This window comes from Dermacentor andersoni, chromosome 8 (genome assembly GCF_023375885.2).
Source record: "Dermacentor andersoni chromosome 8, qqDerAnde1_hic_scaffold, whole genome shotgun sequence".
NCBI lineage: Eukaryota > Metazoa > Arthropoda > Arachnida > Ixodida > Ixodidae > Dermacentor > Dermacentor andersoni.
Window position 1 is genome coordinate 142669617 of NC_092821.1, and position 21952 is coordinate 142691568.

The 21952-nt window shown below is 47.2% G+C and overlaps 1 long non-coding RNA gene across 1 annotated transcript; it reads right to left on the minus strand.

Annotated features, from left to right (window-relative positions):
- Positions 1 to 17997: 17997 nt before the first annotated feature.
- Positions 17998 to 21378, minus strand: LOC129383387 (uncharacterized). The gene is made up of 4 exons (XR_011889962.1): positions 21289 to 21378; positions 19227 to 19288; positions 19008 to 19119; positions 17998 to 18109 (listed from the first exon to the last, which is right to left on the minus strand). It is a non-coding gene; the product is annotated as an uncharacterized lncRNA (long non-coding RNA).
- Between the last annotated feature and the right edge of the window lie 574 nt (positions 21379 to 21952).

Here is a 21952-nt window from a genome sequence, read left to right on the forward strand (position 1 = left end):
GGAGGTTGTGGCCAAGTACTGCACCAGGGTGGCCAATCCTGCTCTGGTGAGAGAGTGCGTTACCGGTTCTGGTCACCGGGATCAGGCCGCACTCCAGGCCTGTTTGTGCAATTTTCTCAACACACGGTTTTTTTTTTTTTTTTTTTTTGTATTTTCCGGTGGAGAATAGCGCGGCACCGGGATTTGAATCACGGTCCTCTTGCACTGGAGACGGATACTCTACCGTCCCCGTAGGAGTTAAATTAAAAATTAATTTATGGGGTTTTACGTGACAAAACCACTTTCTGATTATGCACGCCGTAGTGGAGGACTCCGAAAATTTCGACCACCTGGGGTTCTTTAACGTGCACTTAATTCTAAGTACACGGGTGTTTTCGCATTTCGCCCCCATCGAAATGCGGCCGCCGTGGTCGGGGTCCGATCCCGCGACCTCGTGCTCAGCAGTCTAACACCATAACCACTGAGCAACCACGGCGGGTCCCGCAGGAGTTGTACGCCTCATTTAACCTACAGTGGTGCCCTACTTGGTCAGTCAAGGTGGACCAATCTGAGCTCGGTTATACCGCATGGATGGCACTCGGCTAGAGAACCTCGTATTTATGACCTGCACATGTGAGGCCTTACATATTTGAAGATATATATCTATTTTTTTTTTTTTTTTTTTTTTAGGAGGGTTCCCGTACAGTGATAAAATAAAGGAAAAGACATTAAAAGAAAGAAAAAGGGGCGAAAAAAAAAAAAACGGAACATAACAGGTGATTTGAACTCGTGACCCTTCGATGTTGCCCGGAAAGATAGCTCAGTCGGTTGGTTCGTCAGGCCCCAGGCTACTTTCAAGCGCCACAGCTCCTCCTCTGAGCCTCACACTTACGTGGAAAGAGACTCATGTTGTCCGCGATAGCTTCGTTAGCAAACGATAGCACGGCAATCAGCACTCGAATATAATTTTAACCCTAATACTAATTGTAAATATTCATCTCATCTATGGGATCTGATGCGCGCGCTGTTGCTTTGTCTCTGCGTGTAGTAGTTGAGAGAGCCAGTTTAAGGGCAGAGTAGTTGGAAGGCATACTTTCTAGGAAAAAATGGCCGCTCAAGGAGAAGAGCGAACTCCAGCGGCGTTAGAGGCTAGGAAAACTGCCTTAAAATATTTAGACTTGAGGGAAAGCTTCGTTAACAAACTATAACACGGCAATCAGCACTCGAATACGACGAGAGAAATTACTGAGACGTGGAAAATTCCCTTGAAAAAAAATCTGGTTTGCTAGACAAATGCTCGTATGTATTGGACCTCTTAAAAGATGAGGGGTGAAATATGCGCTCACCGAGAGGGCATCTTCAGCGCGAGACATCCACAAGGCACCTTACAGAGATGTGGAGAGCTTCGCGGCCGGAACGAAGCATCCCTTCTCCGCCGGCCAAGAGGGGGAAACGTGCTTTCCGATCGCTCAAGGTTGCGCGGACAACGCATAGCTCTAGCGTCTAGGAAAAGCTTAACCAGGTGCGATGGCGGCACGCATAGCGTGGGAAGCTAGCCGCCAGAATAACTATACCAAGGACTGCTGCTGATGAGGGCGAAGTACCTTCGTGTAATTATAATAACCCTAATAGGACTACTTTCGAAAAAAAAAAAAAAAAAAAAAGGAAACGGCCCAGAGGGCTATACTACGAGAGCTATGACTGATAGTTTTCTATATATATATATATATACATATATATATATATATATATATATATATATATATATATATATATTCATCTCATCTATGGGATCGCATTCGCGCGCTGTTTCTTTGTCTCTGCGTGTAGTACAGTTAAGAGAGCCGTGTACACCGAATGCTCGTAAGTAAATCTATTTCTTCCGACCTGTACTCTGCCATTGTACTGACGGGTGCTTAACACGACGCCTCCTTGCCATTTCAGTCTCTCGCAACGGATTTTCCTCTGCCCTGCCGTGTCCCAGATGGACTACGTTGCGCGGTTCACCTTCTGTGCACTTCAGCTCCAGCCTCGCAGCCACTAATTTCCTGGCGAATGAAGAAGCCTGCACTACCCGCCCTGCAGTACATCGACTGAGCGTAAGTAAATATATTTCTTCCGACCTGTACTGTGCCATTGTACTGACGGGTCCTTAACACGACGCCTCCTTGCCGTTTCAGTCTACCACAACGGATTTCCCTGTGTCCGGCCGTGTCCCAGACCTGTGACGTTGCGCGGCTCACCTTCTGTGCACTTCAGCTCCAGCCTCGCCGCCACTGCTTTCCTGGCGAATGAAGAAGCCTGCACTACCCGCCCTGCAGTACATCGACTGCGCGTAAGTAAATATATTTCTTCCGACCTGTACTGTGCCATTGTACTGACGGGTCCTTAACACGACGCCTCCTTGCCGTTTCAGTCTACCACAACGGCTTTCCCTGTGTCCGGCCGTGTCCCAGACCTATGACGTTGCGCCGCTCACCTTCTGTGCACTTCAGCTCCAGCCTCGCCGCCACTGCTTTCCTGGCGAATGAAGAAGCCTGCACTACCCGCCCTGCAGTACATCGACTGAGCGTAAGTAAATGTATTTCTTCCGACCTGTACTGTGCCATTGTACTGACGGGTCCTTAACACGACGCCTCCTTGCCGTTTCAGTCTACCACAACGGATTTCCCTGTGTCCGGCCGTGTCCCAGACCTATGACGTTCCGCGGCTCACCGCCTGGGCACTTCAGCTCCAGCCTCCCAGCCACTGGTTTCCTGGCGAATGAACAAACCTGCACTAACCACCCTGCAGTACGTGAGACCATAAACCTGCCCCCTGCACCTGCCCCCGTCAAGATCTGACGTCTGCGCAGTAGGCGATGACATCTAGTGCTGGCTGTACTACGGCAGGCCTTGCTTTTGTGACTGTTCATCACACTGCTACGTCCAACGACGTTCAGCTGCAGCAATAGTCCTTTCCCACGTGCTTCGTGCTGGCTTGAGGGAGGTGCACTACTACGGAGTGATGACTCGAACAGCGACCTCGACATCCCTGCAAGAGTTCTTTCCGGCTGCCGCAATTTCATGGCCGCTCGATGAAGACGCAAATTGACAGTACGTGGCTGTTTGACAAGTGCGTCAAACAATTCCCGCTATCTTGCTGGCCCATGTGTGGTACGCTGCTCAGTCTAGCATTGGGTTGATCGGGGGGATTCTGGCTCGTGCACGTTAATTCATATCATGTGCTCTCGTAATGGTACGCTGATGCTGGTTCGTGTTGCGAAGTAGCGCGCGCGTATCTGTGCGTTTGAGCATGCGTGTGCGAGTGTTGCTGTATGTATGTTGTCCATTGTACGTGCGTGCTACTTCGCCTATTTCATCTTGTAGTTGGCTTCATTGTAGTTCGGGTGTGTTCTCATTTCTTCCATGCAGTTTTTAGTGGCTGACCTCGTTGAATCGGTTAATTCCTTCACAAAGCTCGTTGATGGTTCCGCAGTGGCGGTCGCGAGTGTTCTCCATTTGTCGCTGGGCATTTCCCTAACTTGAAGGGTGTCCAGTGGTCCACTCGTAGATTTGTCCTTGCGCCTTGTCAAATTACTTTCTACTCTACGGGATCTCTGTTGGTAGCTTTTCCTTGCCCACTTCTTTGTCAAGTGATTCATCATGGCTAATACGACACATCAGCGTACCATTACAGAAAGTACATGGGGTGAATTAAAGGCAAAGCATCTACGTTAGCTAGTGACGGTTACAACTACATGATCTTATCCTTTATCTGGTGCTGGCATGGCACCATGCTCATTTTAAGAACCTGTCTGCTGTAATTAATCACGTGAGCGGTAAAGCTGCGTACCACTCCCCAGCGAAGCAAAGCAGCTCCTGAATCTCCCTTTAGCAACATTGGACATTCATAAGATAGCACCACCACAGATGCCTGCGGTGTTAGGTCTTCGACAGACTTTCATCACCTTTCTTTTTGGGCTTGAGTGTTCACTGCCCTGTGCAAATTTACCTGCTTGCATTCAGTTGTTGTACTTCTCTATAACATGTATTTTCTGAACCATCTTTTCTGTAACTCGATAAAGTAGCTAAAGTATTTTTTTTACATAGCACTGTTTTCCCATGCGCAACATTGTACAGTTGTCAGATTTGACTTTGTACTGAATCTTCTTGTCAACACTTCGGCGTTCACCGGTGTTAGATGCCGACTGAAATAAAATTTTGGACTTAATTCCAGAGTTTACATACTGCGTCGTCTGAATTCTTTTGCATTCGAAATGCCTCCAGCGTTTTTCAGCGTGCTTGCAGCATGCTGACAGCGTTGGTGGCTATGTTGGGAATTGTATCAGCTAGTCACAGGCGCGCACACACACACAGCTTATAAGCTCCAACGAACATAGACATTGCCAGCTCTGCGGCGTTGCTGAGAACATTTGCAACAGCAGTACTACAGGTTGGTGACGATCGGAAACTTCGCAGTCGACGTTTAAGCTGATTTGAGTGCGTCGTCATGAACTTTCAATGTACAGTGGTGCGTCCTATAGGCAGTTTTTTTTTTTTTCTTTTCGTCATGATCTTGTAAAATACGTGCGACTTCTAGATCGGAAAGTACGATACTTAGAAATATGACAACGAAACATTCAAACCAGCCCGGTCGGCACGATGAAACGCAATTAAGCACGCTTATCGTGAGATGCCTTACTAGGCCATTTCGTAGCACTAAATCACTATTTCGTACAAAAGTAGATATAACAGCACTAACTGCAAACTCGCACGCGTGAACTTTTCACGAAGGCGCCTATGCCAGGATGGCCGCGATGCCTACGCGGAGATGGCACTTTTGCCATGGTCGCTGCACCGTTAAAACACTTTCATTCTTATTGGAATGCTTCAAAGCACAGTTTCTTGCACTCGAAGTGAGTGAGTGGAAACTTTATTCAAAATGTCCGGCGATTTGGGCTGGGTGGGGCCATGAGCACCCCCACTAGATCCCGGCCTCGGGTCCTTGGACACGGACGGCTTCCTCGGCGTGCCGGACGTCCCACAGCTGACCGCGGAGGTCGGGACTGAGCAGGGCCGCCTCCCATGGCGCCCCACGGCTCGAGACTGCCATGTCTACCCCGTTGGTTGGGGACTGCTGCAGCTCGCTACCGGTGCATTACCACGGCATGTGCTGCTGCGCCGCTCTGGTTTCGCACGCTTTACACTCGTCGGGGGTCGCAGAGGCGAAGGATCACCGGGTTCGGATACGTGTGCGCCTGCAATTTCCTCCAGGCAACCGCCTGTTTCTTGTTTACTTTGGCGTGTGGTGGTGGGTATTTGCATCTGTTTAGTCTGTAGTGTTGTGTAAAAAGAAAAAAAAAACTCATACAGTGCTCAGTGACTGAAACGCGATTCCGAGAGCGCGTGCCGGTTGGCATTTCGTGCGCCACTAGTAGGCATTGGCGACACCGAGCTGGGTGAGTGAGTGAAATAACTTTAATCGGTCCAGAGAAGAAGCAGGGGAGACCCCGTGCCACCCGGCTAGTCCCACGTAGGGACCGCCAAGCCGAGCTTGACGGCCCGATCGCGGGCACTCTGGACGGCCAGGGTTTGGTCGTTGAGTTCGGGGCTGCCCAAGAGCGCAGCCCACCTATCCTCGCTGAAGGAGGAGCTTCGCACTCCCACAACACATGGTCCAATGTTGCCGTTAGTCCACAGGCAGGGTATTCCGCACTGGGATACCTTTCAGGGTGTATTGCATGAAGAACGGCAAGGTTAGGATACGCACGGGCTTGTAAAAGTCGAAGGGACACCGCCCGCGCCCTGCATAAGGCGGGGTGCGGGAGGGGGAATGCCCGTCTTGACAGATAGTAGTGCGAGGTGACCTCATGGAACGTGTCTTTGGGGTGGATTCCGACTGCAATCGCCCCTCTCGACGATCACCCAGCTCTCGAAAGTGGGCGCAAATATTTTGAGGGTGCTTTAACTTCGCCTTTAAGAGTGGAACGCGATAGATTCCAAAGATCCCTGACTGCTTCTCACGCTTCCTGGCAACCGCAGCTTTCTTGCGGATGCACGGAGCCGAGCGCGATGGTGTTGATGCAAGGAACCGAGCGGGCCGCGCAACTCGGAAAAGGGGTTTGTGTTCGAGTTTCCGCGTAAGAGAATTATGTTTTTTCGATAAATTCAAATTGAACTCCGACGCCGTAGTGTCAGTACATTGCGTTTATGTCGTACTTAACGATTTTTCTGGCGTATTTTACTTTGACTAATTCAGTTACTTCAGTAATGCCTCTGCGCCACGCGTAGGGCGTAGGGTGATTGGGAACGATATCTCTCCTCAGCGGCGTCAGACGCTGACATCGGATGTTTGTGCGACACGGGACCCTTAACGGTATCGCGCTAAAAAGCGCGGGCCACCACGCGATCTGAGCAACGTGTTTCAGTCGCCGAGTGCTGTAGTAAACGATGGTGCTTTACAAACGGGAAAATACGCGAGTGCAATGGCCCGTGTTATGTGGCGGCTGCTTAAAGAGTGGCATCAAGACGAAGCACATCCGCTTTTGGGCGTCATCTATTGGCGGCCATGCTCAGTGGCTATGGTGTTAGGCTGCTGAGCACGAGGTCGCGGGATCGAATCCCGGCCACGGCGGCCGCATTTCGATGGGAGCGAAATGCGAAAACACCCGTGTACTTAGATTTAGGTGCACGTTAAAGAACCCCAGGTGGTCAAAATTTCCGGAGTCCCCCACTACGGCATGCCTCATAATCGGAAAGTGGTTTTGGCACGTAAGAACCCCATAATTTATTTTTAATTTATCTATTGGCGGCCAGATTAACTAGGCGCGGGCCGATGGGACGGCACCTGCTGGATTTAGCCCGATCCCCTCCATCCGCCCGCACGTCTCTTGGGCAAGAAGCGGGGCCTGCCGTGCACGCCTTTCCTTTCTGTAGATCATCACCCTGCCGTGCAGCGTCTGCCGCTTGCTGTAACCGCAGCTCGGTAAGCGAGCGCACTGGAAACGTGGTAGTATCAGCGCACGCCCGGTAGTTTTTACGTGCTGCCAGCGTAGATTAATGCGTTAGCATTCTAGGGCTACATTTCTCGGGACTCTGTCCGTCCATCTGTCTACAACGCGTCACACGATGCACTCCATGCATGTGTATACGTGGGGTGCTATGAAGGTATGTATCAGAATGCCTTATTACTACGTACGACTTCAGAGATCTATAATTATGACTACATGCAGGGTATGCAAAAATATGCAAATGGCACGTAGCTGGGCAGAACCAGGGTAATGTCGTTTTCTGTCGCTTGGAGATACTGAAGCTATTTTTTCATTACGCCTAATTAGATAATTTGTCCTAATTAATGAACTCCGCAAATATTTGATGAAAAGCGCCAGTGACAAAACTCTAGAGCGACATGAAAAGCTCCCGATACAGCTTTCGGTTGCTCAATACGTGCTACATAAGAGTGTTTTTACCAGTGTGAAACAAACCCGCGAATGCAAGCAGGGTGCCTCGAGCGGCAATCTTGCATCCATTTGCGGGCTTCTTTCACGCTCGCAAAAACACTTTTATGCAGCACGTATTCAGCAACAGAAAGCTGTATCGGGAGCTTTTCATGTCGCGCTACAATTTTCTCATTGACACTTTTAATCTACCTATAATATTTGAGAGCTTGAGTAAATAATATAATCCTAATTATCTAATTAAGGCGATGAAAAAAATTGTTTTGAATATCCCCAAGCGACGGCAAACAACATTATCTTTCTTCTGTCCAGGTGCGTGGAATTTGCATATGTTTAAACCCTGGCTAAAATTAGCTGAGGCACCCTGTACAGTGAGTGCTGACTAGGTGTAAGAGTAATAAAGTTCCTAAATGATATATGATTAATTAGGCTGAAATTATGTCAGAATAAGACTCAATAATGAAGGGTAAAAACGCTTAATGGAGGTTATTATGAAATCACTGAAGCGCAATTATGAATAATTGGGGTTAATTCAGAACATGATAATTACATTAATTTAGGTTGAGTGAGATAATTCGTGTAATCAAGAGCAAATATGGGTAAATCACTAACCCAACCAAGTGTAATTTGACACAATCAGTTAAATTATTACATGATCGATTAATTGGTTATGCAAATACCTCCGCAAAATGGTTATTTGAGCATAATTATTAATCATTTAACTACTCAATATTCGAACGTCGCCATCACACGAATAGTTAAGCCTAAGTAATCAATCAATTACGCTTAATTACTACCGCCAAAGCTTTACCTGAGTGAATAGCTCCCTCGTAAATCGTTTCGAATCAGGCGAGGTTTATTCACCCATCGCTGGGGGAGTGAAGAACGGCGTGCTGCAAAAAAAGCAAAACAAAACAAAGCAAAAAACGCTGGGAGTACCTAATGAATATCGGGCGCACGTTGGAACTTCCACGTTTATTGCTAGCAGCGGACGCTGAGCTACAGGCCCCGCCCCCTTGCGCATCCGTCTAGCGGATGAGAGAGTCCAGCAGACGCTTGTCCGTTAGCCAAGTCTGGTTATTCCAGCCGCCAATAGATTACGCCACAAGCGCACGTTCTTAATATTGCGAACCACTTGCTGGCGCTCTAGTTGAGTTGAGTTGAGTGGTTGTAGGCTACAAGTGGGATTAGCCTTGCAGTAGCTGCCGGCAATTGCTTCACCGTAGCGACCCTTAAAATGCACAAATCTTATAAATCAGACACAGACCTCACAACTGGCGCTCTACGCAGCAGCATATATAAAGAATGTTAGGTGGTGCCTAAATCGACCCAGCGGTCGATTTAAGGACCACTGGCCTCCTTGAAGCCCTTGGGTTCAGCGAAAGCAGGGGGCAAGTAAACATGTCCGCAATAGAGATTAGTAAGAGGCGATTGGAAGATTGGTGGAAGAAAAGTAGGGAAAAGACTCAACACGGCGAAGTACAAAATCAAAGTTCACAATAGGGCATCAGAAAATTTGGTTGTGGGAGTTCATCATATTTCTTTTGCTTTTTCTATTTTTAATCTAGGTGGGACATTAGGCAGTATAATAGCAAGAGCTTGGTGGTGCAACACACCGCCCTGTTCCAAAGGGGATGCTCATAACATCCATCCATACATCCATACGGCAGAGCTAAGTGCACGCGCTCGCTCGTACCCTTTCAGAAAGAACCACCGTGTAGATTGGTCGCGCCAGTGGACTTGCTAGTGTGCAATTACAAGGCGCACCCCATCGCTCACCGACGAAAACTTTTGGGAAGGGAGGGAGAGAACTTGCGGCTTATACACCGGAAAGAACAGTACTTCATGCAACTCATCGTACCAGCTGATATTACGAGGACCCAGCTGTTTCTTTCCTAATTGTAAATTGCCATATGGCAATTACAATTAAAGATCCGTTACAATTACGTTAAAGCACCCCAGGTGGTCAAAACTAATCCCGAGTACCCAGCTACGGCGTGCCTCGTAATCAAATGGTCGTTTTGGCACGCAATATCCGAGAATTCAATTCAGTTACCTTGGTACTCCAGTTTCATATCATTTTCAAAGGCCAACTGCAATGAAATTTCACTTTGGCTAAAGCCGCCACTTGTGCGAGTCTTTTTGTCAGCAGCCTTTGAACGGCACCCAAGGAGACGACTCATTCACTCGGCGGTGTCACCACGGCGTAAGGCACAGCACACCGCGTCCTAGACAGTCCGAGATTTTTTAGCACGCACCGGGCAGTGCCCCGCGGTCTTCACAGACTGTGACAAGGAACAAGAATGGTGGCGGCAAATACTACACAGTGAATCACTCTCTGACCAATTACGGGCAGTCCAGAAGGCCCGCGATGCGGCTGAAGGGCTCGGCCTGACAGTCCCAACGTGGGAGCGGCCCGCGTCAACGTAGGGTTGACCTTCAGGACCCAATAAAGTTCTCCATACCATACCATATCATACCATACCATACCGGGCAGCCGGGGCCGCCGGTTGCTCAGGCCTGCTCACGTAGTCTGGGATGGATCGCAAAGAAAGCTCGGCTTCAAAATCAGAAATACACTTCTGACGCGACAGCCTTAAGCATCCTAAACATGCTTCAGGAAGAGAGTGATTGCGAAGAGGAAGATGCTATTGGGCACGCACGTACTTCATTGCTAACATGCACGAAGCGAGAGCGGCAGCGGAGCGAGCGGTGTTCTGGTGGGAGGGCGTAAGTAGTCCAGTTGTCAAAGGCGGGTTTCTGTAGCTCGACGCGAACGTTACCTAGCTGCCGGTCCACGGTGAGAAAGCTATTCGCAACATTTGTGGACTGTTATAATACACAAGAATAGCTAGCACATTCTTATTCCGGTCATCCTTACATTTGATCGACCTGTGACTAAGTTGTGTGAGCGGTTAAAGCACCCTGCAATTTTCGTTTCGCAACACTTCCAACTACTCGCTTGATGCCCAGCGAAGCGGTTGCATAAAACGCAGGGTACACAACGTACTTCAGGCGTAATATTCAACTTATGGACTCGCCAGTGTTCCACGAATGTAACGTCCCTGAAGACCTGCGACAAGTTCTGTGCGACTGCTACTACTAAGCGTCACGGAGAGACTCTCTTAAAGCGTCCCTGCAGCTTCAAGGGGACTTGAGCTTGGCACTACAGCACAATCTCGGGCCACGGCAAAGCACCAACTGTGCGTTACGCGCCACAAAAGCGCTGCTGACGTTCTTGCAAGCCACGAGCCTTAACGAAACTTTGTAAATATATCTATAGTGTATCTCGGTGTGTGTGACTGTACGTGCTGTGAAGTGTTTATCACTGTATATGTCATAATCATCACCCAGCACCTGGAGTAGCATCTCAGGCGAACAGCCAGTCTATCTCCAGCATACCATTGAAGCTTGTGTCTCTCCCTCTCATATATTTATTTTAATGATTTGGTAGTTGTAGTGACGATAGCTTTGCGATTATTGTGATATACACTTATATGGTGATATGGTTCCGTTACAACCTTGGCGATTAGTAATGCGCCAGGCGAGAGCGCGAGTCGACTCACGCATGAGGCGCTTGGTTCTTGCGAGAGTTAATGCGCTACGTGTAAACGGCGTCGCATCGCCTTTCCAAAAATGCGCTTGGAAGTGCGATGCACTACTGTCGCATTCATGTAAACGCGGCTATAGCGAAACCTATAAACGACAGTTGAGTAGCTGACTTGTATTGATGTGGCCCTTCAAGTCACTCTTCTAGCACAAACTAAGTGAACCTTTTCGTGTCTGGTTTTGAAATGTCCCCATTGAAGCCTCCAACTATGATCACAGGGGTTGTGTTATCACGACTAACCGATGGAAAGTGCATAGTTCTCGAAACTTCTCGAACTTCTCGATATCACACTTGGGTGTGCCCGGAGACATATACGTAGTGGACATCACAATTCCGGCTTTCGTTTGTACAGCACAGACATTCCCAGAGTCGGTGACATTGCCCTCTTGCGAGTCAAGGGTATATGGCTGTACATACATTCACCTTTGCGTATATGGCAATGGCTTCTGCTTATGAGTCCATGTGCTGTTCACAAATGATTCCACTATACACACTGACGTCAAACAATGCATCCCCCGCAGGAGCGTCAGCGTCACCAGACGTTTCGTGTGTTGTGACACCACGTACCCGAGCACACGAGTGTTGGATCCTCCCGCGTCTAACCGTGCGCGGCTTAGCTGTGCCTGGGGAAACGGTGATCCTGGAGGTTGAGCCGAAACCGGGTGTTTGACCTCTACGGGCCCTCGGCGGAGGCAACACGCCCCTTTGGCCTCGGATTCACGTAGACGGCACTGCTGGACTGCTCCACCCGGGGCAAATCGGTAATTGCCTTTTCCTGTTTCTCTCTCCCTCCAACCTTCGTCTTTCTCTCACTTTCCATCTTTTTGTCTTCTCCAGCTTCCCCTTCCAGTTCTTCCAGGCAGCAAAGGTTAACCTTGTGTGGCATAGAGCCAACCTTGGTTGTAACAGATTTGGTTACTGGCTGTGTACAGGTGGCGTTGGCAGGGCTTGTTCCAACACAAATCCTGTCACCTCCCCTTATTGGGCTCCATAGTGGATGACTGGCACCCCTGCCGAAAACTCTATGTTACTAATGGCAAGCTCTTTTCCTCCACTACCTTATCGCCCTCAGAAATGAGGGCGCACCGAAGTAATTAAGCTTTTTTTGGTCGAAACACGGAGAACTTCCCCGCTATGAAGTAATTCTCTGAGAGACCAGGAAATACAACGATAATGACCTGGCCTTTCCTCGTTTCTAAATGTCTGACAGAAACTAGTGGCCCAGGTTATAACGCAACGAGACTGGCAAGTGGCGACCTCCTCTTGGAACTTCATGACACGAAGCAGTACGAACAGCGTAGCCTAGTGTCTTTCGGGGACATACCTGTTTCAGTGACCCCACACCGCACCGTGAACACCACCCGCGGTGTGATTCCCGATGATGATTTAATGAAGCTGAGCGAGACGAAACTTCTGGGAGAATGGAAAGAACAAAATGTTAACGTAAAACAAAACGTAAATCAAAATGGAGCGCGATGGGAAAGAAATCGACACTGAGCCTCTACATCTCACACTTGGCTCCAGTGTGCTGCCAAAAACCATCGAGGCAGGTTACATTGAAATCCGAGTAAGGCAGCACATCGCGAACTCTCTGCATTGCTTCAAGTGCCTAAGATTCGGCCACAGTTCCCAGAACTGCCGAAGGCGACTGACCTGTGCTAAATGCAGTGCATACAAACACCCAGCTCAATCCTGCGAAAGCTCTACTCTGTGTAAACCGTCCGGCCCACGTGTAATGAGCCGGCGGCAACACCGTCCACGCGCTTGGTGGCTGCCGTCAGCTATGTGCCGTCATCCCAGAAGGGGCCATATACCTAAGGGCTGGTGGCCTCCAGAGTTTCGTCTCCTCATACGAGGCTGTCAAGGCAAACAAACCGCTCGCAAGAGCGGGTGTCCAGCGTAGAAGTTTCCTCCTGGTGTAGCTTACACAGCTCTAGGACCATCGTTTTTACCATCGTGCAGCGAGTTCATATACAAGTATTTTTTACGGCGTTAGCATATATGTGATCCCCTGTGTAGTTCAACACATTAACCAAATCTCACTAGGGATGTTGTGTTTGTGGACTAATTGAATGTAGTCCAAGCCCTAATTGCTATGCTCCGATTATATGGATGAACAAATCATCCTTTGTTGGGTGCCTGGCCACAGTCGCACAAAAGGCAATGAAGCTGCAGACGAGAACGCTCCCTCATAGCTTTTAGCGACACCGACACAAACAACCCATTCTAGCCAGTGGCCTAACCACGAGATAATCGTCATCCGTCTTGTCAGTATGACGGAGCATTCTCGACAGGACAAGTAGAGAGTGCAGAATTTTCAAGAAAGGAAACGAAAGCAAGACAGACGATATTGGTGTGGCACATACACCCCAAAGGATGTACATTTTGTTTAAGAGTGTAGGCCTCCTTACAACCAAATATTTGCGTTTGCAACTGAATTTGATCATTTCATACATATTACACAATTCATTACCATGTCTCATGACGCTCTTTGGCCATAGCTGCCCATTGCGCCCACATTTCCGTCACGAAACAATGCATCTTGATTTCATGTATTATTAGAAGCCGAGTGCTTGCAGCTTGCTTCACCTGCGCCGCGGTTTGGTCCATGCTCAGCTCTAATTGCTGAAGCACAAACATGAGAAAATACGTGGAAATCTATCTTAGTTTTGCCTACGAACACGGCAATTGCATTGAAAAGGAGGCTATAGGTATAGGTTGCTTCGTGGTTAAATAGATAAGATGCGACGGGAATACACGTAGCAATTTTGGTATCTGTACTAGCGACAGGCATATGGAAGCAGCAATAAACCATGCGCGCTTTGCTTGGAAAGCCATCTGACGCACAATTGTCTGCTGCCCTCAAATGACATAAGAATGCTTCATACGAAGGTCGTGTTTATTGTGCCGCTACACTTGCCATAGATCACTTGTGATCTGTTAGTACGGCAGTGCCGGTGATCAGCGCACATTTGCTGGAGTCAGGTGTTTGTCCCAAGACGAGCTGAGGGTCATCGGGAATAGATTCTCATGTGCGCTACATGCAGACCGATGGATGTCCGGCCCTGGCAGTCGCGCTCGGCACCTATTGAAGCAGAGGCAGGCCCAAGAGGCATTGGGTCATTTGAAGTCTGACTACGATATGCAACGTACGGAAGAAGCACTGCCCCCGACGTAATAGTCGACGTCAAAGCAGGCGATGGCAAATGGACCACCCGTTTAGCTCGTGCTGGAAACCTGCAAAGTATAGATGACCAGAAAATTCGTCTCAGCTGTAGACCGAGTCTTTAGGAAACCTAAGAATTGTTAAAATCTGTCCAAATAGACCATGATGCAATAGGCACACAAAACAGGCCTCGCAGCTGTCGTGGCTTATCTCTATTGTTTAACCCTGGTCATATATATATGTATGGATATATCTATGGCCATAGAAGATGACTTGTTTTCATCCCCTAAGCTGTATCTTGGAAGGAGAGGTACTGAAACAAGGCACGAAACACTTGTTTTATTAAAAGTTTGTTGCACAATGCTTACAATGGTTTCAATACAAGCAGACGAAAAAAGAATTACAATTTGCATCGTAGAGAGCACCGCTAAGAGTTCGAAGATTTACTGCATAAGCATGCCTTTGGGGGCGAAAACCTCCAACGTATCGGCTCCGATGTCTTGAGGTGCAAAATATGAGAGGTTGAAGTTCCTGCTATAACCAAAATGCGCATAAACGTGTTCCCGCTTTTGTCGTAAACATCGTGGCAGAAACTGACAGTGCCTTCGGGAAGGCGCATATTTCGGCGTGGAGTCGCCAAATATATGAACTCGAAATACTTCCGAGTGGTAAATTTCCTTTAGAATATTCCGTCTAAATATCAAACTAAAAATATGCATTGCAAGTGTAAAAAAGACAAAAACTTCAAATTCCGAAGTTTCAAAACTAAATTTTCATGTTCTTGAATTAATTTCGTAAGCTCGCTAATAAGCAGAGTTGACGGCCACTTCAAACTGGGAACGCGTTCCAAATCGAAATCTATTCACGCAAAAATTTCGTTCACAGCACAAATTTTTCTCTAGAAGGGCATAGGGTGAATTCAACTTTCTGGTTTTCTATAAGCTAGCTATCACATCTTGCATGCGCTAGGTGTATGTTCGGCTTGGTTCAATTTTCTAGGCGTAAGAAAAGGTTATACATGTATTGTCGCACATTATAGAGAGATTATGTTTATCCAACGAGCGAAATGTATGAAGCTACTGCTTTTCTGAAATGCCAAAGCTCTATGGCTGCCAAATATTTTCTGACTTCCCGTGTTTCCTTATTAATGTTTCCAGGTCACAAGTTCTTTCCCGGCAGCCGCTACAGCATTCCGCTGGGGGATGAAATGCAAGAACGCACGTCTACTAATCGGATTCAGGTGAGCGCTAGAGTAAAAAAACTCGAGGTGGTAAAAAATAATCCCCCACTACGGGGTTCGCGCCAAAATCAGATTGGGGGCTTCTCAAGTAAAAGCCCAGAACATGGATCGGCACTCTGTGCACGCTACCCACACTCAAGCATGTGTAAGCATGCGGTACATGTGGTACACGATGACGCATCACTAACTTCGCCGGGTGGACGTGACTATTCGTGCTAATCCGCTAGCTGGTAACGCTCAAATTTTCCACAAACGTGCCAATTTGCATTAATTTGCATCAAGGATATTTAACTACCAAGTTCGCGGGCATTACTGAGCGGTTTCGTCCCAGATGATTCCAAATTTGACGCCATCTTCAGCGATGCCACTGGATAAATTTGCGGTACATACGTGAAGCAAGTGTACAGAGAAAAATTTGCGCGCTGCTCCGACCTTCAGCATTACAAGTGCCGCTAAGACTTAGGTGACCGTGCCCACATCTACGCTCGCCGTAGAAGCTCTCGTGAGACGATTCGGCCAAATGAAGCTGCACTGGGTGTAGTTGCACTGAGTTTTGGGATATGTAGCTCGAAACAAAGAAATGCCGGAACTACGCGGTAAACCTTACTCACGAAGTTCCCGAACTGAAATGCGATGCAGAAACTCCGACGTCCAAAGCGGCACAGCGAATTACTGCAAGGAAGAAAAATAACTTGAATTGAGTGATGAGCAGCCACGACATCAAAGTTCAATTGCGTATTACGTAAGCCCGCACAACACAGGCTCGGGAGAGCGACAGCGAGAGTGACACAGCATCGCGGTGATGCGCCCCACCCCCCTCCCTCACGCAACGCCACACGCGCTACTGCAGCAGCTAGTGTTCTCTTTCGACCGCTCTTGTTCCTTCGAGGCGCGCTCAGATTTCGATTTTTTTTTGCAGGTCAAGTTTTGTTTATCGACGAGTCGAATCTGTTACCGATTTACCGACTTCATCGCATGCCGTGGTTGAAGTATCTATTTTTTTTCATTTTGTTAGAATCGGTCGTAGTTAGGAACGATCTGTACACATAATTGAGGTGACATCGTTGGAATGCATATGTAATCGTACATTTAACCGAGCAAAAATTATCCGGCGTCAAACACAATTTGCCAGCTGTAATAGTTGTCTTGTAGCGGTACTTGCGTGCATATATATATATATATATATATATATATATATATATATATATATATATATATATATATATATATATATTGTGGGAATTTATAAGCCATTCTTTGTCATCTGTACATGATCATCACGTGGGGTTCATATGGGGTTCATCATCGCTTGTGGGGCTGACTCGAGTGATCCGTGCTGTGGGCGTGGTCGGTTCGCCGCATCTTTGACGCGGAATAAACGTCGTGACAACTGCTGTGTCACAATATATATATATATAGTAGAGTAGTAAAGTATATAGTAGTAGAGTAGGCCTAGTAGAGAGGCAACTTGTTGCCTCTCTACTAGGCCGTCCATTTCACACGTCTGCACACCAGAAGGCAGTCCAAGGAAAATGTGTGCCATATATACGCACGTCACGCAATCATTATCACGCTAATTACTGCGGCCGGCGAAAATTGGAACACACTGCTTAACCAAGCCGATGATGACCCCATCCTCACCACAGATGAGGTCAACGCAGAACAACGCGTTCTAACGATAGGGAGGGAGGATTGTAACGACTCCCAAACGAACTGGAGAAGCCATCATCAGTTCTCGTCAGTGCAAGCAGCGACGGGAGCACTACGACTAATTTCCCATTCTCAGTGTAGAACAGCCTCTCATCGACGTCAGAGCTGACTGCTTAACCTAATAATTATACGGTATGCAAAACAACCGCCAACTGCCCGCCAATTTTCCCGCCAACTGTCCCGCCAACGAACACTCGAGGCGGATATCCTTGACTACAGGGCGCCGTAAGGCAAGGATGACAACGCGGCCAAGCCTCGATTTTTAAAATAAGCTCAACGCAAAAGGAATAAAGTATGAAGTGTCCTATTTGTAGGGTGCTTCACCACCACATTACTGTGGTAATCCGAACCCAGTGCTTTATGAGGACCAGGCAGAAATTGCCATACCCTCGGATCACAAGACCAATTGCTTCGAACCAGCGAGCAACATTCATTGTGCAATAGCTGTATCCAGTGTTGGATGAGCTGAATTGATTTCGCCAAAATCATACGAAAATAACGATCGCGTGCACCATACGCCACGGCGATGCACGCGATCGACTGCCACAGCGTAGTGACAGTGTCCGCTTGCACGCCGTCACGATTAATTTGTTGTTTCCTAATATCGCAATGCCTGTCCCTCTCCCACTCTTCGTGTGTGGTCCTTCACGGATTACAGCGCTAAATTACATTACGTTTGGGTAGGTTATGCGATAGTACTAAATCAAAGTAGGGAGATTTGGCATTCTGGAAGTCTTGTGTAGATTGAGTAAGACAAGGACACGATTCGAGTCTTCCAATAGGAGAGTGAGAATGCCCTAATCTGACGCCAGCGTTATTTTGCGTTCCCCGTAGTAAATACTAACCTCTGGTGACACCAGGGAATCGGTGATGAATAAGCGAGGACGTGCACCATACGCCACGGCGATGCACGCGATCGACTGCCACAGCGTAAGTGACAGTGTCCGCTTGCGCCACTCTTAGAGGCTGCACAAGAACGAATTGTGGATTTGGGTGGCGTACACGCGGTATTCACTTCCACATCAAAAACGTGACGAAAAGGAAATCTGAAGCTGGTTGTTCTGCCGCTGAAAAGACGGCTGTTGAGCTAGAATTCGAATGAGAGGCACAGCTCGAATTTGCATTATCTTCGAGCTACTGGCCTCGTATGGCCGCGTAGACCACTATTCTTGGACATTTCAGAACCCCGTACCTAATAAGCGCTCTGCTGTTACCACTAAATTAGGCGCTATCAGAAACTCTAGAATTAAAAAGAACGTTGTTTTAAACATGTTCCCGGGTTAAAGTGGTCGATATTACATGCGCGAATAATAGTATATCACAAACGCAAGTGCATGAGACAGGCTAACCTAATTATTATATTTGAGCGGATTAGTGCAGTCATTGACGTTTCGGAATACAACTGTGATGCAAACAGGACAAGTAAACGATACGGGTTCAATAGTTTTGCGGATTTAAGTGCTTCATATAGGCATCTGGATATGCTATGAATCGCAAATACAAAACACGAGCTCACTTTATTAGGATAGTGGATCACCATAAAAACTAGTATTGCGCAAACAAAACGGAGACGCAAGAGGAGTTTAGTTTGGCTCGCGGGTAAAAATTGGTCCACAGGCCATCATCGAGCTGTAGTACGCATATAAAAGCGCAACAGCACGAGGAGAGCTAACTTCTTTTGGGTTAGGCTAGGTTAGGTTAGCCGGTGAGGTTCATATGAAATATCGAAAAACAAGTGACGCTAACACGACGAGCGCTCGAGTAGACCGCATGAACACAGCGAAATCACTTGAATGACTACATCCGAAGCGAGCTAAGAAACAATAAATGCAGGCGCATCTAGTACACGCACCACTGTCATTACCTACGATGAAGAGTATCACAGCTATTGCAGTGTCCATCGAAGCCGTCGATGTGCACCCTGAAGGTACCGTGTTTCGGTTGTCCAGGGCGCTCCGAGTATACGCTTCTCAATCCTGTTAATGAAAGACCCGTGGCGATTATTAAAAGCAGTGGCGACGACACACTCTCCGAAAAATGGGTCTTGACACCGAGATCACCGCTTGATGTAGTATAAACTCACCGAGGTCGATCCAAATAGGTCGCGAGGCTTCGGGTGAGAAGCGGTCCAGAACCAATGACCACCTGCATAAAAGCAAAGGGGTAAGTGTGCAGAAAGGCGGGATCGTGAAGTTCACCTGCTGCTAATCTTCCTATACCAAGAGCCCTACAGAAAACATTCGGAGCACTGCAGGCTATTTTCTTTATAAATTTAAACCATAGTAGCATCAAAAGAAGACGTGGTTTTGTCTGCTAACTCGACTTATGTCCATACTTCATCGCTATTTCGTAGTACTAAAAAAAAAAAACGTCTAAGAGCACTATAAGAACTCTACTGATCCACTGAGATCAGGAAACTATGCGTTAATGTGCCTTTGAAATTCAGCACACTTGGAGTTGTCTATTATACGCTCAGAGGAGGAGTACTTTCAAGGCGCAGACACAAGGGTCTATAAATTAAAATGGCGCAGTACACCATGGAATCGCATACTCAAATAAGAACCGTTACTTATATATCGTCAATTTAACAGTATGTCTCCAAGCGCCTTGTTTCTGTAACAAAACAATTGCTAGAAACAATTGCTAGCAAAAGAATTGCTAGACGCGCTCGGCAATTTCTTCGAATCGACAGCTAATCGTCGGTGTTATTTTATACAATTTTGTGTCTACAACACGTTTCCGAAACCTGTCGCTTGTTTTGGCAGCTTGATTTGTTAAAAAAAAATTAGACCAGTGAGAACGTGTCGATGTTGTGGACGGACAGGCAGCCATAAGGCGGGAAGCTACAGCAGGAGTGGCGTTCGCATAAATCGCATAAAGTTGTAATCGCGCACTATTCAGCAGGGCAGGGGTAATTGAAGATCGCAGGGAGAGGCCTTCGTCCTGCAGTGGACATAAGACAGGTTGATGATGATGATTATGATGATGATTCACGAAAACGACTGCATTACAGTAATGCCGACGTGTCCGTACCATCAAAAACGCCAATTTACTGATCCCGCATAACATACGACACTCCTTGCTGCATCAGAAGAAAAAAAAATCACGAATGGCTGGACTTTTTCCTGCGTTCTCGCCGTTATTTCAACTGAGATGGTGTGGCTGATGCTTAAACTTGCTATTCTCTCGCAGGATGGACAGCACGGTCTTCGCTAAAAGTACATCTGAGGCAGTGCCACCAACTGGAGCCACAGTGCGTATATTTTCACTTTGATTAATTTCTCTCTCTCTCTCTCGTAGTTCACATCGGTGAAGCCCTCAAACCCAAAAAACCCTTAAACATCCGCAAATATTTACGAGCTATTCGCTGAGCATAGCCTCGATATGTGCTTCAATCTCGCTAAATCATAAGTGCCATTGTTGGAAAAACTGCTTCTAAACCACACAAGTAAGTCTGCAGGTTTTATTTTTTATTAGCGGCCACAACATTGTTCATTCAGCTCTCAATTACATTCAAAGGGAACTGTTCAGAACGAACCCTATTCTCACGAAGCCGTACTATTCTTTCAGAATCATTAAAGGCTGCAGTTTTTTTTTTCAATGGTGCTCTTAGTGAGAATTGGCTGCAGTTTCCTCTCCTAACAATTTCTTTCGCTTGCAGGTATAATCAGCTTTAGGGGTACAAGAAGATGGCAACCACAACTACTGCTAAAAAAAAAAGAACAAGCACCACAAGAATGACAGAAACCTATCTGTGTTGGCACTGCATGGGGTAGCGATTATTTTCATCCGGGATTTCTCATCTGCTATCCTTCGCGTCAAAATGTCGGATGAACATATTACAAGCAGCCCAACACCATGTAGTCCAGAAAAGGAATGAAAATGAACAAAAATGAAAACAAAATCGTCAAAGACAAGCACAACCTCTGTCGTCTTAGGCCAATTATGTAGCAGCGACCACTAGATCTCACCTAAACTTCTCAACATCAACTTATAATTGGTGAGGAGGGAAATTCTGTGCCCTGCTTGAAACGGTTTGCGACATTTTTTCGGGTGACATTTTCCAACAAGAGAAGGCACGTCAAGTAGAACGCGTTGATTTTCAGCATTTTACGAATCGAACAACATTTGCGAGCAGTTCTTACCCATGCTGTGGCCCATCGCCGACATTGCTCCTCGTCTTCTCAGTGTAGGCACACCTTCTCCCTGTAGGTGGATGCCACAGTACAACGCGCTGCGACGAAAGCATGCGCTTATGTAAAGTGCGAGCGGTCCAATTCCCAACGCGTAGAAAGTGTAGAACTTTAGAACGAATTCTCGGTACTGAAAGGAAGGCGCACAAACAAATACTCAAGTATGGTACGAGATTTTTTTATTGTTCTACTTGTGTTCGTGTCAGTGCGAATACGTTTCGGTTTATCACGAATTAACAATCTTTAACAATTAACAATTAACGCAAATTATGTTGAAGTAGTTTCTCGGCGACAAGAATATATAACTTTTCAAAAGGAATTCTTTCGTAAATATTTCTGCTTGGGACAGAAAGACAGCATCACTGAAATGCGGACTGTTTTTTTTTTATGTTGCAGATTGACGAAAAAATACATATCAAATACAAATACGAATACGAGTCGAAGGTAAGGGCTTTGCTTGGCATCGGCAATGAATAGCGATTCTTCGCTATTCTCGCGCGGCAGAGGAGACACCCTTCGCGATTCAAAGGGATTACGTGTGCTTACGTGCTAGGAAAGCTTCACAACGCACACTCCATTCGAGGCGTACTCACCCTCAGGTGTCAAGTGGAAGGCT